This window comes from Lycorma delicatula, chromosome 5 (genome assembly GCF_047948215.1).
Source record: "Lycorma delicatula isolate Av1 chromosome 5, ASM4794821v1, whole genome shotgun sequence".
Classification (NCBI taxonomy): Eukaryota; Metazoa; Arthropoda; class Insecta; order Hemiptera; family Fulgoridae; genus Lycorma; species Lycorma delicatula.
This window is the reverse complement of record NC_134459.1, coordinates 28,951,672-28,970,087: the sequence shown is the minus strand read 5'-3', so window position 1 is coordinate 28,970,087 and position 18,416 is coordinate 28,951,672. Positions and strand designations below refer to the sequence as shown.

At 30.8% G+C, this 18,416-nt stretch overlaps 1 protein-coding gene across 5 annotated transcripts in view; it reads left to right on the top strand.

Moving 5' to 3' along the window:
- The window catches only part of LOC142324836 (uncharacterized), an 85,506-nt gene that overhangs the window by 37,672 nt on the left and 29,418 nt on the right, over window positions 1-18,416 (top strand). Inside the window, exon 1 of one of the 5 annotated variants that reach the window (XM_075365868.1) lies at window positions 97-349. The exons of the other annotated variants lie outside the window; for them this stretch is intronic. The gene's annotated coding sequence lies outside the window, so the exon portion shown is untranslated. Of the gene's footprint in view, window positions 1-96; window positions 350-18,416 lie in introns of those variants that run through there. 5 annotated transcript variants of the gene reach the window in all.

Below are 18,416 nucleotides of genomic sequence, written 5' to 3'. Positions count from 1 at the left end.
TTCATCTTGTCATCTTTAATACTTAACTGCAAGGACTATCTGACGATTATTTTTAGCCGACGGCGGTTTATTATCCGCAATTGTATGAATAGAAATTATGTGATCTAATACTACAGAGTTAGTTTGTTTTGTTTCGTCTTGCATTTCAGATTTCCCCTATCGGTTAAGAAAGGTTAGGGTCACTTGAAGAGTAGGCCGATTTGAGCTAAACTTGAATTTTATATTTAATACGTAAATAAATAAGTGTAGCACGTAATGAGATGTCAATCAGTGTGTGTTTTATTTTGAATTATTGTTTAATTGTTTGTTAGGTCGCTTCAAATTTCATCACTAGATTTTATCCAACTAGGTCAGTAAACTGTCTTAACCTAGCATTATTTAAATGGTCCGTACTATTTCTTGGTTTTAAGCCATTGTTACTAAATTAAATTAATATTCCTTCTATAACCCAATTTATAATTATTGTTAATTATATGATTTGCAATTATAATCTTTCATCCTTAAATCTTTGAAATATATTTGTATGCAGTAACAGAATATTTTATTTTACTGCGCGATTTTAAGCGAATTCAATCTTAAATTATCTTATATCTTATTTGTTATATGTTATGTGACATAATTTGTATTAATAGTTTTGGTCCAAATTTGTTGTAATTTAGGTTAGGAATAAGATTACCACATTGTTAATCATTGATGAAAATCTGTTCTTTGTTTTAGGGGAAAAATGTTTTAAAAAAAAACATTTAATTAGATCCTTTATTTGTAATTAATTTCAACCAGAATCATACAATTTCTCATGTTTGTCATATGTTTTCACAATTCCTCAAGGACCAATAAAAATGTTTAAAAGAAAAATATTAAACATAATTTTGATTATTTATTGGTTAAACTGTTGTTTACATGTAAATTTTAAATTGAAGTTGTAATGCGTAAATTGTTTTTTTCATAAAAAAATAGTGAACAATTACGGATAGTAATTTAATTTAATACAGACAGGTCTTATTATAGAAAAATGTTTAGATTTGTTTTAATTAGTTAAAAAATGTTATAGAGAAATTAATAAGCAGTATAAAATATTTAAAAGTTAAGATTATATATAATTCTTGGTCATAGACAACCTTCAGTGACTTGTAGGCTGCCTTGTATTACAACTAATTATGAGATTGGTTAAATACAATAGCGTTTCCTAATCCTACAAGAGAAAATGCTTTTCATGAAGCTAGGAAATATTCTCTTCAGTGGATGCAATTTACATGTGAACTGCATACTAATAAAAAAAAAATTGATTTGATAATACATAGAATAATCTCATGTTATTAATCTTGCTTCCAGATTGTCGATTATAAATATGACTGTTCTTATTACATTTTAATACTATACATAGCTTACATTATTATCTGATTTATTTATTTAACATTTTTCTATTGAAAATCAAAGATAATAATCAAAAAATTTGTTTTCTAATCAAATATAATAAAGCTTAGCCATTTTGTGCATTTGTAGTACAATAAACTGACAACCTTTGTTCATTACAATAAACACTGTTTTTACCCAACCACTGTCATAATCAGCAGTTATAAAAGACCTACATTGTCTCTGAATAATTGCCTATGACAAAAAATTATACTTATCATTTATGCAAGAATTATACAGTACTGATCAGTAATTTCTCCTAAATTTTTTATATTGTCAGTCAGTTTCTCTTTAAGAGAAACTGACAAATTTTTGTCAGCCAGTTTTTTTAATCAAATTAGAACATTTCAACAGTTTTTTTTTGTAATATATCTGTATTAAATTAAATTAGTAAACTAAAAATTGTTCATTATTTTTTTAAATGAAAACAATAAACAATTTACTAATTAAAATTTGAATTTAAAATGTAAACAGCAGTTTACATCTTTTGATGCCCTTGTGTTTGACTACACATTAAATGGATCTACACTAAGGCATAAATAAAAAATCAGTGACTTCGGGACCACTCTATAGTACAATCTCAACCCTGAGGATCTATTAATAACAGGACTGCTCAAGCTCTAGGTCTTCTTATTAGAATGTCCAGTTGAGATCTGAGTGTTGAAGTGATGAGAGTGGTTTATGTTGCTCATGTTAGACCAGTTCTGTTGTTTGGGAGTGATGTTTGGTCGTCTTGTCAGCTTGGACCCATCCGGCCTCTCCAGAGCATTCATGGCAGATTTTTGCATGTTGTTGGGTTTGGCTTTGAATACCGGTCTGTCTGCTCCATGATTTCTTTTGTGGTAGTGGCTATCAGCTGAAAAAAACATTAAAATTTTTGCAGTGTATTACTATGCCCTGTTTTCTTTGTGGATTTGTTTATTTACAACTAATTTATTGTTACTGATTGCATCTTATGTATGTTTTGCTTTTGCTTATCTTTTTATTTATTTTTGCATTCAAGTCAATCGATTATCATGTCTTTCTTTTTTTGTTTTGAATTGTTAAAATCTATTGCTAACTTCGTTAAGATTATATTGCTGTTATAACCTTGTAGTCATTATATCTTGTTATAGCTTGTAGTTGTTGCTTATTGTTGGCTTTTATTATTGTTATTTTGTTACCGGTACTTTTTATATTGTTAGATTGAGCTGATGATCATCCTGTTGTTATTTATTGTATTTGGTCTTCAAAATAAGTAATTGTTACTGTTTTTTTTTTCTATTATTGTGAATTGGCATATGCCATTGATAAATAAATAAACAGTTTAACTGTCAATAATGCTCAGAGGTAGGTATAAATAATATCCAATTTTTCTTTTAAACTGGTTTATTGGTGCTCGAGGTATTGTAGAAACATATGACAAAACTGCAAAATTATACAATGCTGTGTGAAATTAATTCAATTTTGTATTAATTAGAAATATAAAATGTAATTGTAGTATTTTTTAAAAGAACATTTGGTACTTACATATTAATGCCACTGCAGCTACAGCTTTATTTAAAAACAAAGTAGTCAATCGGATTTCGGTGGAAAATGAACAGTCTCTTTATTAATTTTAATAAATGGTTATTTATATTTTTTTATTTTATAAATATAATTTAACCAAACTTAACCTATGCTCGCTAACCTTGACTAATTAACACCGCAATTTTTTGAGTATTTATTTAATAAATTCAGTAATTATTGCAATTATTTGTTATTTAAATAATCAAAACACTCCTGTTAATTAGTCAAGGTTAGCGAGCGTAGGTTAAGTTTGGTTAAATTATATTTATAAAATAAATAAATATAAATAACCATAACCATTTATTAAAATTAGTAAAGAGACTGTTTTGAATCTATGTTAAACTCTATATCCGCCCATTTTCCACTGAAATCCGATTGACTAATTTGTTTTTAAATAAAGTTGTAGCTGCGGTGGCGTTAATATGTAAGTACCGAACTTTTTCTTTAAAACAAACAAGATATAACAAAAAATCATTTACATTTGTGTCTATGTAAAATACAAATTAAAATTAAAAAATGACAGACTATAACCTGAGACCTTTTAATTATGAGATTGGAATGCTTACCACCTGGCTTCTACTGCTGCTGTGATAGCAGATATACATATAAGCTGATATTTAAACCGCTCAAAAATCTTTAAATAGTGTTCAGTAGAAAATTGGTCATAGTGGGTTGCTGTAGGTGTGGATCGGAAACCACTTTAAAAATGGTCCAGTTTATTGTTTAAAATGTACACTTTTTTACATAAATTTTTGAAATAATATTAAGAAATAAATTTTTTACTGTATTAAATATGTTATATAATGTCTTAAATAAAAATAATATTTAGTAAAAAAAATTAAAACGTAATGACTGGTATAACATTAGAGCATGTCAACAAAAATATCCATTTTGACGATCCCTGAATCCCCATTTTGACTAGTTTTGGATACATACATATGTATGTATCTTGCATAACTCAAAAATGATTAGCCATAGGATGTTGAAATTTTGGATTTAGGACTGCTATAACATCAAGTTGTGCACCTCCCCTTTTGATTGCAATCAACTGAACCAAAAGTGTCCAAAAAAGCCCAAAATCCAAAAAAATTGGATTTTGTACTTTTTCTTAGCTGCAGTAATAAGCCCACATTCTTTGCAATAATTTATCATAAGTGGTACTTACTTTGATTGGTTCCAGAATTATAACGAAATGAAATTTTAATTAATGAAAAATTTGGATCTTATAAGGGGAAGGCACATCGGTTTGAATCAAACTTCATTCCTTTTTTTTTCTTTTTAATTTAATATATTGATTTATTAATCTACGATAAATAATAATAATAAAAAAAAATTATGATAAAATATCAGAAGTTATTAATGAAATAAAATTTTTTATACTTTTCATTTTAAAAAGACGTGTATATCTATAATTTAATATTTGTGTAAGGAAGTCATGTGGTGTCCACATCAGTTTTTTACATTTTTGTTTATTTTTACTTTGTTTAGAACAGAATACAACCAGTGTTATTTGTGGAATATGTTTAAAATGAGGATAAAATGCATGTCTGCCTTATTCTGAATAATGATTTTACTTGTCATATAAATTGGATAGATTAAATTGCACGTTTGAAAAAATTTTCATTGTGTATGTTAGTATTTGTATCGTGAATTTAATTAATTGTTATCCAAGGAAGAAATTTTAATTATTAATTACTTTAAATTATTGAAGGTTAGGTACTGCAAAAGCTTAACTAAATTTTTTATCTGTGTATTTAAAATAAATGAGGTGTAGCTTAATTTAATTAATTAACTTCACTAAAATTATAAAATTTATGTGGTTTTACTTAGCTACACTGTCGATAAAACGTAAAATTTAATTTTTTTTTGTAAGTAGGTTATCTGTTTTATAAAGTTTGCCATCACAGATTTTTTTTTTTTAATATAAAAAGTGCAAACTTTTCTGTAAAAATTGAATTTTCAAAATTATTTATACTGCACATGTGTCGACCTGTATTACAAATCAGTATAAAACGATGATAAAAAATTCAAAACATTGGTGTTTAGATCTCGCTTAATTAGGTAGAAAAAATCCAAAAATGTCTCAAAGTTTGGTATTCGCTGTGTAGACGGGTGAAGCAACCCATTGGGTTGGTCTAGTGGTTAACGCGTCTTTCCAAATCAGCCGATTTGGAAAGTCTAGAGTTACAGCGTTCAAGTCCTAGTAAAGCCAGTTATTTTTACACGGATTTGAATAATAGATCGTGGATACCGGTGTTCTTTGGTGGTTGGGTTTTAATTAACCACACATCTAAGGAACGGTCGAACTGAGAATGTACAAGACTACACTTCATTTACACTCGTACATATCATCCTCATTCATCCTCTGAAGAATTATCTAAACGGTAGTTACCGGAGGCTAAACAGGAAAAAAAAAGAAAAAGAGAGACAGGTGAAGCAGCTTATAATTAAGACTTTGCCATTATAAAAAAAAAACCTTTACATCGTCATATCAGGCAATTTTTTTATCTGCGATATATTATCATTTTCATCACATACAGCTGTCTGAGCTGAGCTAAGTTCTCTTCTACCATGTCAGCGTTCTCATTCCATCTATTTTCAGCTAAAACTTTTGATTTTTTGGTAGCTACCATTTCTTTATAGATCATCTATAATTTTTTACTCCTTCAATTGTACTCCTCTGTTTTTTGCACTTTCTATAGATTGTTTTATGTATCCCTCTTCTCATGTTGAGCACCCTATCCGTACTCTAGATTTAATATTCTGAAAATATTAAGCTTTTGCTTTCATTCAATTTCCCCATTACTTTTTCATTTTTAATCTGGTCTGTCTATTAAATTATCTCTGACCTTCTTCATGTATACACATGTAAAACATTTTTCTAGCTTTTTTTTTGTTCTCTTTTGTTTAACACCCATGTTATCTTTGTTTCATTCCGTCAACCTCCATGGCAGAGCGGTAGTGTTTCTGCCTGTAATCTGGAAGGTTTTGGGTTTGGATTCCAAAACCTTGGAGTTTATTTTTACAATATAAAATTCATCTAACATCAAGAAACTGTAATTGGGTATCATTCTGTTATTTCTGAAATAGATAAAATAAAAGAGTAAAATACATGGCAGATATAACGTTTATTTAAGTCTCACTCACCTTTTATTTACAATAAACCAGTGGCGCCTTACTGTTCTCCAGTATTATTTTTATAAAGTTATATATTTTTAAAAATCAGCTAAAAATCTAATGGACCCGTGCTACTCCACAGCATTGCTATTAAAAAATAATGTTATATATTTATAAAACTCTGTGTAAAACCAATTCTGTTTATAACACTTCTCACCGCCAACCCATTTGATCTTTGAGTCATTCTGAGCAGAATAAAAAAAAATAAACTCGTATCTGTTCAGTAGAACGCTCACATTGATTGGAAATATTTTTTCAGCACAATTTTTTTAATATGCAAGATATTTATTTTTTATCCTTCAATCTTTTACATAATTTTTTTTTTGAAAAGACATTTGTTTGCCTACTGTCATTTATTTTCATTACATTTGTTTCTTTGACATTTATTTTCATACCATGATATTAATTTAATTTTTTTTTTGTTATTAAAAAAGAATGTCAGAATTTTTCAGCTGTCACTTTTTATTCTTGAACATTTTCTAAATTTGTTGTTATTAAACTTATATATATTTATTATTATCTTTTAAACTACATAGGATCACTTTAGTCGGTCCATTATCCAAGTCTCTACGATAGGAGTGTTTGGGCCTTGCAGTCCTCCCAGTACTTTTTCATACATTCTGATCTTTGTGCCCTTTCTAGTTTAGAAAATGTTCGTATTGTGTTTTTTTGTGAGTGTGAAGCGAGTGTTTTTATATTGATTTTCTTGTTTAATTTTATCATCTGTGGTGTCTTCTGATAAAGGCCAATTTCCTTCAGATCCTCTCTTATTTCTCTGAAACCTGTGCATCTTGTCTTGGTGTTTTTCAAGTCAAGATTCTACTGTACTAGCCGTTTCAGAAGGTTGAATCTTGCATCGTCATGACATGTGCAAAAAATCTTAGTTCTCCTCCAATGCGTGATATCAGTGACGGGTTCTAACTCTTTGTAAATGAATTTGTTGGGCACAATCCACCACTGCCTGTCTTTCTGGTACTTTTTATCGATGCAGGTCCTTCCAGTTCTTCTTTTGATTTTCTGAAGTCTGTGTTTGATTGTTTGTTCAGGTGGTAGAGTGTTTCTGCTGCATAAGTGGCTTCTGGTTTTATAACTGTGTTGTAGTGTCTTATTTTTGTGTTTATTAATGGACATTTTTTTATTGCAAGCATACCAGGTTAATTTTTGAGCTTTAGTTAGTTTGTTTCTTTGTATTTGAATCAAGGTTTTTTCATTTAGGTTGTTTGTTATTATTTGTTCGAGGTATTTAAATGGATTACTATTTTGAATTTATTACCATTTATGTTTACTTTTTTTAATCGTGTTGGTTTTGTGGGCTTAATTTCTGTCTTTTCAAGTGATCTTTTTAGGACAATTTTAATTGCATGTTATTAACTTCGAACTTCGTTGATGTCGTTTGTTTTTTTTTTTTGTCTTCAGTCATTTGACTGGTTTGATGCAGCTCTCCAAGATTCCCTATCTAGTGCTAGTCGTTTCATTTCGGTATACCCCCTACATCCTACATCCCTAACAATTTGTTTTACATATTCCAAACGTGGCCTGCCTACACAATTTTTCCCTTCTACCTGTCCTTCCGATATTAAGGCGACTATTCCAGGATGCCTTAGTATGTGGTCTATAAGTCTGTCTCTTCTTTTAACTGTATTTTTCCAAATGCTTCTTTCTTCTTCTATTTGCTGCAATACTTCTTCATTTGTCACTTTATCCACCCGTCTGATTTTTAACGTTCTCCTATAGCACCGCATTTCAAAAGCTTCTAATCTTTTCTTCTCAGATACTCCGATCGTCCAAGTTGCACTTCCATATAAAGCGACACTCCAAACATACACTTTCAAAAATCTTTTCCTGATGTTTAGATTAATTTTTGATGCAAACAAATTATATTTCTTACTGAAGGCTCGTTTAGCTTGTGCTATTCGGCATTTTATATCGCTCCTGCTTCGTCCATCTTTAGTAATTCTACTTCCCAAATAACAAAATTCTTCTACCTCCATAATCTTTTCTCCTCTTATTTTCACATTCAGTGGTCCATCTTTGTTATTTCTACTACATTTCATTACTTTTGTTTTGTTCTTGTTTATTTTCATGCGATAGTTCTTGGGTAGGACTTCATCTATGCCGTTCATTGTTTCTTCTAAATCCTTTTTACTCTCTGCTAGAATTACTATATCATCAGCAAATCGTAGCGTCTTTATCTTTTCACCTTGTACTGTTACTCCGAATCTAAATTGTTCTTTAACATCATTAACTGCTAGTTCCATGTAAAGATTAAAAAGTAACGGAGATAGGGAACATCCTTGTCGGACTCCCTTTCTTATTACGGCTTCTTTCTTATGTTCTTCAATTGTTACTGTTGCTGTTTTGTTCCTGTACATGTTAGCAATTGTTCTTCTATCTCTGTATTTGAACCCTAATTTTTTAAAAATGCTGAACATTTTATTCCAGTCTACGTTATCGAATGCCTTTTCTAGGTCTATAAACGCCAAGTATGTTGGTTTGTTTTTCTTTAATCTTCCTTCTACTATTAATCTGAGGCCTAAAATTGCTTCCCTTGTCCCTATCCTGTTCCTGAAACCAAATTGGTCTTCTCCTAACACTTCTTCCACTCTCCTCTCTATTCTTCTGCATAAAATTCTAGTTAAGATTTTTGATGCATGACTAGTTAAACTAATTGTTCTGTATTCTTCACATTTATCTGCCCCTGCTTTCTTTGGTATCATAACTATAACACTTTTTTTGAAGTCTGATGGAAATTCCCCATTTTCATAAATATTACACACCAGTTTGTATAATCTATCAATCGCTTCCTCACCTGCACTGCGCAGTAATTCTACAGGTATTCCGTCTATTCCAGGAGCCTTTCTGCCATTTAAATCTTTTAATGCTCTCTTAAATTCAGATCTCAGTATTGTTTCTCCCATTTCATCCTCCTCAACTTCCTCTTCTTCCTCTATAACACCATTTTCTAATTCATTTCCTCCGTATAACTCTTCAATATATTCCACCCATCTATCGACTTTACCTTTCGTATTATATATTGGTGTACCATCTTTATTTAACACATTATTAGATTTTAATTTATGTACCCCAAAATTTTCCTTAACTTTCCTGTATGCTCCGTCTATTTTACCAATGTTCATTTCTCTTTCCACTTCTGAACACTTTTCTTTAATCCACTCTTCTTTCGCCAGTTTGCACTTCCTGTTTATAGCATTTCTTAATTGCCGATAGTTCCTTTTACTTTCTTCATCACTAGCATTCTTATATTTTGTACGTTCATCCATCAGCTGCAATATATCATCTGAAACCCAAGGTTTTCTACCGGTTCTCTTTATTCCGCCTAAGTTTGCTTCTGCTGATTTAAGAATTTCCTTTTTAACATTCTCCCATTCTTCTTCTACATTTTCTACCTTATCTTTTTTACTCAGACCTCTTGCGATGTCCTCCTCAAAAATCTTCTTTACCTCCTCTTCTTCAAGCTTCTCTAAATTCCACCGATTCATCTGACACCTTTTCTTCAGGTTTTTAAACCCCAATCTACATTTCATTATCACCGAATTATGGTCGCTATCAATGTCTGCTTCAGGGTAAGTTTTGCAGTCAACGAGTTGATTTCTAAATTCGTTTGTTAGCAGTGCCAAATTGTTGGCAAAACCAACACGGTTTGTTTTGATTTTTCAGCCTATTTTTACTTTTGGGGGCATTTTTTAAGCCATTCCCTCATTACCATTTCTAGTAGTTGTGAGACCTCATCCGCCTTGGTGCATGTATACATGTCTATAATTTATTTTTTGAAGTTATCTATGTCTTAATTTTTCATTACTCTATTGACACTGTTAAAATAATAGTGCAAGACAAAAATACTTTATATAGATTTGAATACTAGATCGTGGATACCGGTGTTCTTTGGCGGTTGGGTTTCAATTAACCACACATCTCAGTAATGGTCGACCTGAGACTGTGCAAGACCACACTTCATTTACATTCATACATATCAACCTCATTCATCCTCTGAAGTAACCACCTTATGGTTGTTTCAGAGGCTAAACAAAAAAAGAAGACAATATACAAAACTTGACAACATATTTTTTCATATGTTTTGTAAATGAACAGATTTCATCGTGTTTTTATAAATCAAAACACGAATGAAGTTTTATTAGTAACAACTTTAATTTTGTGATTTATTTATTAAATGTATCTAAGGAAATGAAAGATTTCCTTTCATAAGAGATCTCGTAAAACCTGAGGTATTAATAGTATGAACAGTTTTTACCAAAATAAGTGATCAGATTCTCTTATGAAGTAATTATGAAGGATACTTAAAAAAGTATGGGTAAAGGCATATAAGAGGATTTTGCTGTTTCTTGCCTCCTACTAAATAAAGCAGAGTTTAAAGATGTTAAAGGATGCCTCCTATGACGCATATGTAATAAAGAAAAAAGTATTCCAGTAACATTTAAATACAGATCAAATTTTATTATATAAGGAAGATTAAACAAATTTTCTGTTTTAAACAATATATCAAATTTAAATTTAAATCTCAAATTTGGAAAAATATACATTATCAGTAATTCCAATTGAAAATTCAAATCCATTGATTGATTTTTACATTTAATTTAAATCTTTCAAAAAATTGTAATTTACAATTAAAAATTACCGTAAATTTTATTACGGTGGCAAAATATTGGTTTCATTATTCCTTATAACATGTTTATTCTATTTTTAAAACACAACACACACACACACACACACACATATATATATATATATATATAGACACGAGGTGCTACCCAAAAGTTCGGGGAATTTTACCATAAAAATAAAATAGCTTACCATAACTTCCACTATCTCCTTCAAAGTAATCCCCTTGGGTATTGATACAGTGATCCCAGGGTTTTCCCCATGATCCCTGGAAGTCTGCAGCTGTAACTGTTCGAAGCACGTTCTGCGTTTCTTCCTGAATCTCCTCAATTGTGTTAAAACGACGGCCTTTCGATTGAAATTTTATTTTCGGAAAGAGAAAAAAGTCACACGGGGCAACATCAGGCGAATAGAGTGGGTGGGGAATCACTACCGTCTTTTTGGAAGCCAAGAAATTCCAAACGGCTAGCGATGGTGCGCGGGCGCGTTGTCATGGTGCAGAACCCAGCTGTTGTTACCCCACAGATCTGAACGTTTGCGCCTAATGCTTTCACGTAACCGCTTTAAAACTTCACAATAGAACATCCCATTGACAGTTTGACCAAGAGGAACAAATTTCTTATGGATAATGCCTTTGATGTCGAAAAAAACAATCATCGTGGACTTCACGTTGCTGTGAACTTGGCGTACTTTTTTTAGCCGCGGTGAACTTGGCGACTTCCACTGCGACGACTGCTCCTTAGCTTCAGGGTCATACCCGTACACCCATGTTTCATCACCGGTTATGATGTTCGAGATGAAGTTAGCGTCATCTCTTGCTGAATTTTTCAATTCGCTACAGACAGTTACGCGATTTTGTTTCTGGTCGCTGTTCGACAGTCTCGGTACTAATTTTGCAGCGATGCGTCTCATGTTCAAATTGTCCGACAAGATGCGTTGCACGGACCCGTATGACGTTTGTAAGATTGCACAAACATCATGGATTGTTTTTCTATGATCTGCAACAATAGCCTCTCGCACTTTCGCGATGTTTTCCGGTGTTGCGCTTGTTGATGGTCTTCCTGAATGATCATCGTCATCGACTGTCGTTCGCCAATTGTTTGTACTGCAAAAAAGTTTTAATTTTGTTCATTGCATTATTACCAAATGCTTCCACAAGCATGCGATGGGTTTCTGCACCGGTTTTTTTATGCATGAAGCAAAATTTGATGCGGGTTCTTTGCTGTTTAAAATCTGCCATTTAGAACTTCGCCGAAGCAGTAAAACCCAATGTTATTTTACCGCACGAAAGTCAACAATGCAGCCTCTCATCATCGCAGCTGTTGGTTACTGATTCACAAAGAGAGCCACATCTAGGTGGCAGCAGGTCGGACCAGTAATGGTTCGTGTGCGAAACTCAAATTGCCCGAACTTTTGGGTAACATATATATATTACAATATAAAACATAGTTACAGCCTGAAACAGTTAGAAATTTTAATTAAAGAGGCCTATCTATGTATTTCTTGGTAGTGTGTTGTGTGTGTGTAGGTCAAAGTAAATTGATTTTTTTTTCAGTGGTGTATTGAATTACATATTGAAATTTGTATTTGAAATATTTTTTTACTATCAATTTGTTTATTTCTATGATTAAAAAGTTATTTATTTTTAAACTTGATTGTTTTGTGTAGTTTACTAAGATTTTGAGTAAGATCATTTTGGAAATGTGTTTGTTTTTGTAATATTTTGAATTTTTTTTTATTATTAATGAAGTGTTTTCTTTGTGTATGTATATATATATATATATATTTATTTATATATACCTTTTCAGTATTTGTCTATCTTTTTCTTTTCTTTGCGGTATTTTTAATTATTTTTAGTTCTAAAAGCATAAATTCTGTATTCACTTTATCATAAATTTTATTTTCGCTTAAATAATAAAGCGATTGTATATATTTCCTTTTTTTTTGTAATTGTGATATAACAATCTTACTATTATCTTAGTGGTTTAAATAATTAATTTTAATGAATTATACAGAAATGTTCCCAAAGCAGTGGAAAGAATTTCAGGACATTTTTCTACCGGTAAAAAATAAAAAAAGGATTGTATAAATGTGGATTCAGAAACTCTTCATTTTCATATTATAGCTTGTGAACATTTCTGTCCTGATTTTGCTTAAAGAGTAAACTGAAACCTTATTGAAGTTCTGAGAACTTAAATTAAGGATAAATTTCACGGTTTCAAACAGTACCCACAACTTTGTTTCTAGTAAATTTTATAAAAGCTCTTGTAAAACACAGTTTTTTAGTTTTAATATTTAATTACCGTTAACCTAAAATTTTGTTAAAATAATTTAAGAGAGTTTTAATTCTGAGAAAATCAGTTAATGTTAAATTAACGTGAAGAGTTTAAGAAGTTTGACTTTTATTAAAAAAACAAGACAGATTGTAATGTAATAGAAAATTACTGTACTATTACAAGACTCATTTCAATAATTGAAAATATGTTGAAACAAAAAATAATTATTAAAAATATATAAATAAATAAAATGTTTTGTAACTTACTATTACAATAATCGTTCAAAATATTCTCTTTCACTATTTACACAATATTCTACTCTGTTTAAAATTCCTGTGTGGATCTTCTTAATATATCAGGATTGCTTTTTATAATTTGAACTGTGTTGAAAATTATTCTTTTATGATTAAATTTTGTTATACATACTAATGATTTCATACGACCCCCACAAATAAGTAATCTATTAATGTTAGGTCAGTGACTTAGGAGACCGATTAATTGGTTCACCTTGCCCGATCGGTTGTTGGTAAATCTTATATTCAAATAACTCCCAACTTCTTGACAAAAATGATGGGAAGCCTTTTCATGTTGATCATTTTATGTTAAAACGCTTTTGAGTTATCATTGCTCGGAATAAACTTATAACAAAAGAAAAAACTAAGTACTAAATTAAAACTAAATATTAAAAATTTAAACTTACTATAAATAACACAGATAGAATATCGCAAAAAAAACTTACGATTAATATTTCAGTTGGATTTTAACAATAAGCTAAATTTATTTAAAAAGAAACACAAAAATAAAAAATAAAAATATAAAATTTAACAAAGTCCAAGCGGGTTGTAAGGGCCCCTTCTCGCATAACAGAATGAAAAACTAATGTAAAAATTATAACAATTGAAAGAAAAAACAGCTGCATTAAAAAAACTCTTCCCGGTACAAAATATATATGATTTTACAAAAATATTAAATTTTACGTGTAATACTAAGATGTTGTAAAAATAGAAACATCCAGTCTAAAACCTCCTTATCTTTGCCCAAGATTTGACAAATGTTTCTGGGTAATTTAAATTTACGATGCAAGGCCACATAACGTACAATCCATAAAGATGTGTCACACAGTTAAGCGGCGACTGCATCGTACACATAACGGTGCATTTTCTGCTGACATGAGATACCTGTGAGTGATTTTATGTCCTAACCGTTTGTCTCGGTAATGGAACGTCTTCTAAAAGAGTAATGGAAAATTATATTGTAAGAAACTGAAGTACATATTCCTCTGAAGCGATCATAAAAAAAATAAATAAATGGTCCATTAATCTGCTCATCAATAATACTATACCACACATTATTATAAAACTTCTGTTGGTAATTACTTTTTACAGTAAAAAGTATTTTTTTTTTTTGTAAAAATTGGTTTTAGTAAATGAGATAGAAATTACTTTATAATGGCTGTCTTGAAGTTAGTGAGGAAATTTAGATGCAAAAACTCCTGACTAAAAGTCTAATTCATTTTCAGTTGATGTTACAGAGATTTTCTCAGAATTAAATTCTCTATAAAATTTGGTGCAAAATTTTACTTGTTTACCAGTAATTTAATAATGTTATTGTACTTTAAAATAAAAAAGTTGTGCTTTGTGACAGCAGTTTTTCGTTTTAAAATGATTTTCAAAAAAATTATAGTTGGAACTTGTTTTATTTAATTTTTCAGTTCAATACCATATAAAACTATCAAATTTAACTCTTGATTCAAGTTTTAAGAATTTTAGCAAGGCTTTATTTTATCCTTAGAGCAGAAATTTGAATGAAATCTTTTGTTAGCTTTAACCCAAAAAGATTCCAGACCTATTTTTATATGATCCTTCTTTTCTACTCTTTTTGTAGAAGGTGTCATGAATTCTTTGCATTTTACTTGTGAGAAACTGCTATATATATATATATATATATATATCTCTGCTATCTCTCCCTCACTCTCATCTCCAGGGCTCCTCTGTCTCTCCCCCTCTCTTCACTCTCCCACCCAACACTCCCCTACCCCTCTCTCATATATATATATATATATATATATATAAGAGAGAGAGATAAATAATCTGTATATTGGACGTAGATGATATTTATGAAATTAAGTTTAATATTATAGTATCTAAATTTATAAAAGTCGAAGTACAGTAGATTATGAAAGACAAATTTTATTTTTCGATTGAGTCAAACATAAATGTGTTGAACTGAAGTGTAATAGAATTAGGTAGAAAGAGTAAGAGAAAATCATAATGTAAGTCAGCAACGTCATGTTAAATAACTTAAGTGCTCTAATGGAACATGATGATTGAGCTTTGAGAAGGTACAGATGAATCTTAACATGAATAAGACAGGCCCTTAAATATTTATAATGAAAATTGCCGTTTGCAGAAATACATTCGGATCAAATGATAATTATTGAGGAGAGTGAGAGGCTCGAGTTTAGCTAAGTCTTAAATCTTAAATCTTGGGGCTTATTATATAGCCACTGTACAGAAATTGAACTCGACCAATCACCTCAAAAGCAGTATCCTTACCAGATACAAAGATACATCACTCTTTAGATTCTGGTATCTTCAGCATGGAAAACCTGGTAGAGTTAGACCTGCACCCCCTTAATTGATATGGAGAAGAAGGAATCTATTGGTATAGACAATCTTGCCCGGCACCAAAAAATAAACCAAAAAAATAAAAACTAATTATACAAGGAAATTTTACAATATACTAGATATGTTCATTAATTTTTTCTAATTTATTTATTAAAACAAACTAGAAGTTTGAAATTAAATTGTTAAAGAAAGCAATTTCTTCTGCTAATGTCTGCAGTCACAGTTTGTAAGTCGCAGAATCTAACTTCTGAAAATTTGTTTCCATTGTAAACAGTGAATAAACTTCTTTGGGTTTTAGGTTCATATTATTATATGAAATCAATAAATTTAATGGATTAGCACATTTAATTTAATTAAAGATTTTCACAATTGTTAAAGTGATTAAAAGCACAAGAAACTTTGTGAAAACATGCTTATGCTCCTATTTATTATAATTGTAATTTTATTTTCAGCAATTGTCTAAATTTTTATATTGCAAACTATTTTAAATTGCAGTGTTTCTTTTTTCATCAGGAGCTTTCTTATGTTTTATTAATTTGAGAAAAACTATGTATTTTCAACATCCAGCTTTCTGCTAGTTTTGTATCGTGTTCATACTGTTAAAGCTTCCGGTGTATCTAGGACAGTTCTGTGTTATAAGAGCAAATTGTGTTGTTACATCTTGTTTTGAAATATTTTTATTAATAAATAACCATTTTATGTTATTTTAATTCACAAACAAAATCTGTTATACTTTATTTGACATCATAAGATTTTATAAAAATACAGAAATCGATTTTTAATATATGTGCAGGTTAAGTAAAACGCATAACATTTTAAATACTGTTAAAATGAACAAACATAACTACTTAATGAAACATTCTAATTAGTTTAAAGAAAATCTTTTATCGTCTAAAGATTTTTAAACAAAATTATTTTTTTGTTATAAAATTTTAATTACAAAACGTTATATAAGTTTGAAATGATAATTTTTTTACATGTCCTTTAAATAGTGTGATGTGTATACTGTTTTAGAAGTTAGTTTGTTGTTTCACTCACAGGTAGTGACACTGTAACTGTTTTTGTAAGTTATATCTACTAATTGTTTATCCGGTATATTTGTGGTATACGCTATTCTGTTTTATTATTCATCTTTCTCTTTCTGTTTATCAGTGTCCTTTTCCTGCCCTCTCTTCCCCCTGACCAATAAAATATAAATATTTTATTTTTTATTCTTTTGTGTCTAATCACATTGAAGTGTATACTTTTTTTGTAATATGTTTTTGCCTCCTCTATGAATCATGAGACCTTGCCGTTGGTGAGGGGGCTTGAGTGTTCAGGGATACAGAGTAGCTGGACCGAAGGTGCAACCATATCGGAGAGGTATCTGTTGAGAGCCAGACTAAGGAATGATTCCTGAAAGAGGGCAGCAGCTCTTTCAGTAGTTGTTAGGGGCGTGAGTCACAATGACTTAAACGGTCGTATCAACATCACTCAGTTCTCTGAGTACTGTGCAGCTGAAAGCAATGGAAAACTACAGCTGCTTTTTTTCCAAGAAAATGTGGCTCTCTGCATTTTCACATAGCAATAATGGAGGCGCCTTCCTTGGTAAAATATTCCGGAGGTAAAATAGTCCCCCGTTCGGATCTCCGGGTGGGGACTACTAAGGAAGGGGTCACCAGAAAATTAAAAAATAACATTCTACGAGTCGGAGCGTGGAATGTTAGAAGCTTAAAAAAGGTTGGTAGGCTAGAAAATTTAAAAAGGGAAATGGATAGGATGAATGTGGATATAGTAGGAATTAGTGAGGTTCGGTGGGAAGAGGAAGGCGACTTTTGGTCGGGTGATTTTAGAGTAATTAATTCAGCGTCAAATAATGGGCAGGCAGGAGTAGGTTTCGTGATGAACAAGAAGATAGGGAGGAGAGTGGAGTATTTCAAAACGCATAGCAATAGAATCATTGTAATAAGGATAAAATCAAAACCTAAACCGACAACGATTGTTAACGTTTATATGCCTACAAGCGCCCATGATGATGATGAGGTAGAGTGTGTATACGAAGAGATTGATGAAGCAATTAAACACGTAAAAGGAGATGAAAATTTAATAATAGTTGGAGATTGGAATGCAAGCATTGGAAAAGGCAAGGAAGGAAATATAGTGGGTGAATACGGGCTGGGCAAAAGGAATGAAAGAGGGGACCGACTTATAGAGTTTTGCACAAAGTATAATTTAGTAATTGCCAACACCCAATTTAAAAATCATAATAGAAGAATATACACTTGGAAAAAGCCAGGCGATACTGCAAGGTATCAGATAGATTATATCATGGTTAAGCAAAGATTTAGAAATCAACTCGTTGACTGCAAAACTTACCCTGGAGCAGACATTGATAGCGACCATAATTTGGTGATAATGAAATGTAGATTGGGGTTTAAAAACCTGAAGAAAAGTTGTCAGATGAATCGGTGGAATTTAGAGAAGCTTGAGGAAGAGGGGGTAAAGAAGATTTTTGAGGAGGACATCGCAAGAGGTCTGAGAAAAAAAGATAAGGTAGAAAATGTAGAAGAAGAATGGGAGAATGTTAAAAAGGAAATTCTTAAATCAGCAGAAGCAAACTTAGGCGGAATAAAGAGAACTGGTAGAAAACCTTGGGTTTCAGACGATATATTGCAGCTGATGGATGAACGTAGAAAATATAAGAATGCTAATGATGAAGAAAGTAAAAGGAACTATCGGCAATCAAGAAATGCTATAA